General features: G+C 39.2%; 1 protein-coding gene across 1 annotated transcript in view; it reads left to right on the forward strand.

The window, feature by feature from the left end:
- Window positions 1-1,105: 1,105 nt before the first annotated feature.
- LOC107689485 (oxysterol-binding protein-related protein 6) overlaps window positions 1,106-6,004 on the forward strand; it is a 60,037-nt gene continuing 55,138 nt past the window's right edge. Inside the window, exon 1 of the mRNA XM_016487478.1 lies at window positions 1,106-1,426. The gene's annotated coding sequence lies outside the window, so the exon portion shown is untranslated. The remainder of the gene's footprint in view (window positions 1,427-6,004) is intronic.

Below are 6,004 nucleotides of genomic sequence, written 5' to 3' on the forward strand. Positions count from 1 at the left end.
CTTATTTAACCATGGTTCCCTGAGTAGGGAACGAGACACTGCGTCCTCTAGGTTTCTTGCCATGCTGCGGACACAGGCTTCAGACGAAGAAGTGAATGATGTTGCTCCCGGCGCCTATTTATACTATAGTCGCACCGGTAGTGACGTCATGGCTGTCGCCGGCCAACAAGTTGCTGTTTTTTCAATGTATGCTTCAGACACGGGTCACGACGAGGCGTTCCCCATAGCGACCCCTAGAGGACGCAGTGTCTCGTTCCCTACTCAGGGAACCATGGTTACATAAGTAACCTGAGACGTTTTATAGGTTTGACTGAAATAATAATGCAATAACTGACACTTTAAATCAATGTTTCAAGAAACAACAACAAAAAAATTGAACAAAAAACAGATAAAGACAAAAAAGTAGCCATTGATAATATCTAAACAATATGTAGTAGTATAGTATATAGTATCCAAATCAAAATGTAATAAAATTAATTTATGTGTGATTTATGTGCAAATTATGTGCAATGTCTTAGCCACTAGGGATTGTTACATAGGGCTATACAGGCATCTAGTGGCAACACAATGATATTACAGATACTAAATTGTGCAAAATGTTTATCTTAACAGTCAATTTACAAATAATGCATTCAGATTTGTGGAACTCAATGCACTGAATCTCCACAAATTAGTGTCGTTACTATGACAACCAATCTGAATGTGACAAGCAACTGGCAATAGGGATTTTGCCTAGGGCGTCAAATAGGCTAGAAACGGCCCTGAGCAAAATATATAACACTGTTCTAGTGGTTTTTGGATATTTTAATAAAAAAAATCTTACATATTGTGCCTTTAATAACTCATTAAAGTTAAAATAAGTTTTTATACTTTTTTGATAAAAAGTTACTATTCGAACGAACGTATGTGACCTGCCCACATAACTTTTATGATAGGATGTTTGATAATTTAATGAGCTTTTCGGTTTGCAGTCCTTTGAGAAGAGATTCAGAATGGCAGATAAATAGGAGTAAAATAAGGTCTGAGGTTTGCATGTCTGATTGTGTTGTAGAACAAACCCATAAAGTTCTAAGGATTACGTTCTTGAAATGTTCCAGACGGAATCCATCGCGGAGTCCAGGCTCCTGGTTTTGCGTCTCACCAGCGTCCAGTGTTTCGGGATGAGATCCGGTCCGGTCTTTACCGCAGACCTCAGTTCACCGTTGCCGCAGCATCCGTACAAACTGCCTTCAAATCCAGCCGTACACAGCACTTTTCACTCACTTTCTTCACCTAACCGTGACATTCTCCTCCAATTTATCTGTGATTTACCTGCGGGGACCGAGCGGGATGAAAAACCTTTAACCGCGACTAACGTTACAGCTCCGCTTATTCTTAGCATCGGGTTTCTTCTGCGCCAAGAAATGATGTGGACACCGAACCGCTGGTACGTACTGCTTCCGTTGTGTGGTTTTTATTACGTTTTCACCCACCGACGGCTAATTCCCGTCATTACCAAGAGGTCCGGTGTCCTCTAGATATCGATAAGCTGATTATGATGGATGGACGGCAGTCACGCATCTTCGCAGATGGGAAAGTCTCCTCTAGAGTTAGTTATTCCTCCGCTTATTACTGTATGCCACTCATACATGCGAAGCCTGTAGGTATTGTGATTAATTTTGGGTCTCGTATGCTGTTTCCTCAGACCGTTGCGAAGAGCCGGACCCCATAGGAGCCCATTGATCCGGGCGAAACTCAAAACCCTTGTTTATCTGATCGTGCTGTACCGAAATGCTGTTATGCTGCGCGTAATAAACACCTGTCTGCTTGAGTATTAATGCTCCAGGCTTTAGTAGAGGACAACAGCAGGCTGGTAAAGTTAATACCTCATTAGGTGAGGATGGGCGTCTGGCCCGGTGAACCTCCGCGGGAACCTGGACCCTGCTGCCCACGACCGGGTGACTTTTTAGGGATCAAAAACCCAAGGTTAGGCGGTGACATTGCGGTGTGTCTTACAGGGACACTAGTATTTCCTTAAATGAAGTTGCTGTGATAAAACTGACGTTTTGAGCAGTTGCTAAGTTAATTCTAAGGTGGCTAGTTTGACTTTATAGTCAGTGGGGTTTGGTGAGTCCTCTAGTTTAACTCTCTGTGATCCACAGTACAGCGGCAGCATCAAAAACTCAACACATCTGCGCTTTTGATAGAGCCAGTGTGTGTTTATTTGGTAATTAGTACTTTTATCCTGATATTTAAACTGTAATCGTATACCTAACCTCATGGCTTTCCAAACCAGGATGTTTCTTCTGTGGAACACAAAAGGAGACATTTAGTAGAATGTCCAGGCTGCTCTGCATAATGAGAGTAAAAGGGGGCTGTCAGGCTCCACAAATATCATGAAAGCACAAATAAAAATGGGGGGGGGCGGGGAAGCACAGCTTCAATGGGAACGCAAGTAACGTCAAAGAAACAGTATTTTCAGGCTTCGCTTTCCTATTGTATTTTACATGCAGTGTCATTTTATTTTTTATATACTATTGTAGTACTAATATTTTGAATTAGCTCTTATTTTTATATATATGTTTTGTATTTTTATGTGCTTTTATTAGTTGTTTTAATATTTCTATTTAGCTTATATTTTATTTCAGCTTTATTTCAGTTACTGAAAATGATTTTTATTAATCTTTATATGATAGTTTGCATTTTGTATTTTTTAAATATAATATTAAAAGTTTTTATGTTAGTTAACAATAACAGCACTGTTTCAGCCTCATCTCGGTTTGATGGCAAGGCAGTGGTGTAAAACTGTGTGTGGTCTGGTTGCATTGCGAGTTGTTACGATATTGTTAGTTAAGAATTTTAACTCTGTCATTTGCATTTTGCAAGTCTTTTATTTCTTAAGTGCATTATGTTATAATTATGTAATTAAGGTTCATTTTGGACATGTGTGTATGTAGACTCACAGCTAGTCATTCAGGAAACACTGTTCCTCAGTCATCTGCACTAGTAGAGACGTGTTGACGACGTGCCACTAGACTAGACTATAAAAAGACCCTCTAACGGTTGTAAACTGACCCAGTGGTTGATTCTGCCAATTACAGACTCCTTTAATTATGCAGGACGCTGGACAGGAATGTTATCGTCATGGACACACTTTGAGTGGCCAATTGTTATGAGAGTTTATAGGGTCAGAGGCACCTGTAATGGTGACGGTGCAAAGTGTGGAGTGTTGTAATTCGTATTGTTTGTAATCTCACACGTCAACACGGCACATGATTTCAGGCATCATTTATGTCTGTAGCACAAACTGTGCAGGATGGGTTACGCACCAAATATGCCGTTCAATGACGACGACTTCTGCTTTCTTATATTTTTATATTCATGTTGATCTCGTTCTCTCTTTTACTTTCTTATCTGTAAGGCAGTGTTTATCTTATTAATATTCTTTATTTCTTGTATTTTACGGTCATTGTTAAGCACCTGACAAACCAATACAAATTCTTTGCATGTGTAAACCCACGGTACTTGGGGATAAAGGTGATTCTCATTCTGGAATACAAAAGAAGATATTTTGAAAAATGTGCATACAATGAAGGTCAATGGGGTCCAAAACAATATTAGAACACACTGACTAAATAAATAAAACATTTTAGAAATATTTTCTTCTGTGTTCCATAGTATTTTAAATGACCTCTTATTAGTTTTAGTATATTTAACTAAAGTAAATAAAGCATATTTTTATTTATGCTTTTTTAATGTCTTTATTTTTATTTCATTTGTACTTAAGTTTTAGTTGTAGTAATTTTAGTACTTCAAATTAAGCTTTTAATTGAAGTTAGTACAAGCAGTCACATTTAGCATTTGTCTGCAATTTTCCATGGGTGAAATTTTGTTTGTATCAAGTTGGTCACAGCAGTTTAACAGAAAGTTGCTTGGTTTGAAAGGTACTTCTGTGTGACCTGCGCTTCTTATATGTCTGTTGACAATGGACAGCGGACCTTTTTTGACTGTGAAATTTCACCAAAATTTCAGAATTTAAATATTTGGCTAATGTGACTGTGCATTCAGGTTTGAAAAAAAAAATAATAATTTTTGGGTGATTTTGCCTTCAATGCTTACCAATGCCCAATGCTTCAATGTGATTGGGTAATTTTGCCTTCAATGCTTACAGTTGGGGTTTTCAACACACCCCTACACATAAGTATTAGCAATAATAATAGTGGTGGTTGTCTTAGCAAACAGCACTAATTAGTGTGCTGTGTTGGAGTTTCCCAGCATGTGTGTGTTTTTGAGCTGTGCAGCAGTGGTTTTTATAAGTGGGCTACTCTAGTACTCTGGCCGACCCACGCTCTAGGTGTTTAGGTGTTCCACCTAAAAGAACAAAAGTTACATCCTGATCAATAAAAGCAATGAGTTTAATCTCCAGTGCGCTGTGTGCTTGTCTGAGTGTGTCTGTCATGTGCTGCCTCGCTCTAATCCAGAGTTTTCATAGAACTGCTTGATTCTTCTCGTATCTTGGCTGGTGTCTTTCACGGGACGTTATCCTGCTTTACAGAGGGCTGGACTGAGCCGGGTTCAGCAGGTTGATTAGTGTGTCCATCTGTTCGCTGTCAGCCTTTGTGTTTACTGGAGTTTTTACATGCTCTGCCAGTGAACTCCTCAGACAGGTTGAAGCAGTGCGATAAGAAAAGCTCTGTACTCTGTGCCCACTTGTTGTTTATTTGGAAAATATGGAAAGCAAAAAATCAATGATTCGTTTCACAGCAAATGCTGTTTGTTACTGTCATTCTGAGCCAATCAAATTTTTAGTTCTTGAGTTATTTGGGACAATATTGTTGCTACTATCAGACAGTACTGTCACACCGTAAAAGTTGTGCCAAAATGTTGCCGTTTGAGAGGCCCTGAAAAGATGCTATTATTCTAGTATCCAGTGCTAGGGTTGCAAAGGGGTGGACAATTTCCGGTAAATTTCCGGAAACTTTCTAAAAATCCCTGGAATATTACAAAAAATCCTGGAAAGTTTCCAAAATTTCTGGAATATTTCCGAAATTTACTGGAAATTTTCCACCTTTTTGCAACCCTAGCAGTGACAAAACTTTATTTCGTCTTTGTATCATAAAAGAAGATATTTTGAGAAATATGAAAGATGGATTTCATGATTATTTGCAGAGCCATTGACCTCTATTATTAATAAGCCTACTAAGCTCAGAACCCAATGAACCTCATATAAAACATCACAACTGAATTCATTGCTCAGAACATGGTTGTTTCGTTGTTCAGCGAATTGAGTCATTTCAATAGAAATCCACTTGATCTGGAATTTTCTTTGAGAGCTTGTTGCATTGACCAACAGAAAGCTGCTTGGTTTGAAAATGACTTTTTGTGTGAGCTTTGCTTCATGCATCACTACACTGTTGACAATAGACAGTGGACCTCTTTTGGCCAGCAAAATTTGGTCGAAATTCTACTAATGTGACCACAACTTTAGTCAGAAGCTGCAGATTTGCTGTTGAGTGTCATAAAGTCTTCACTGCACTATCCTTCAGTAACAGCAATTAAAGGGGTCATCGGATACTACATGCACTTTTACAAGTTGTTTGAACTGAAATGTGTGTTGGCAGTGTGCACACAACCACCCTATAATGATAAAAAAACAGATCTGATCCACTGATGATGCAGTGGATTACGCTTGTTTTTGAAGGGAATGCGCCCCCGATCTGCCTAAATGCGTCTATGTTCACGCTAGTGTTGTCACGGTACCAAAACTTCAGTATTCGGTACCTATACCAGTGAAAATCCACGGTTCTCGGTACCAATTTCGGTACCAAAGCAAAAGGATAGAGGTTTCCCCGGTAACAGCTGTACACAAAACAGCGCTCCACTCACAAACGCTGCTCAGGCATTGCAGGCAAGATGAAATGAAAATGACATCCATAATTTTCTGAAGACAGTCGGTCTCCTTCAGAAATACAGTGATATAAAAACACCCGCACCGGGTTTCGACTTTGACACATGCAGTGCTCAT

Source organism: Sinocyclocheilus anshuiensis, unplaced genomic scaffold (assembly GCF_001515605.1).
Source record: "Sinocyclocheilus anshuiensis isolate Anshui unplaced genomic scaffold, SAMN03320099.WGS_v1.1 scaffold1199, whole genome shotgun sequence".
NCBI classification, from domain to species: domain Eukaryota; kingdom Metazoa; phylum Chordata; class Actinopteri; order Cypriniformes; family Cyprinidae; genus Sinocyclocheilus; species Sinocyclocheilus anshuiensis.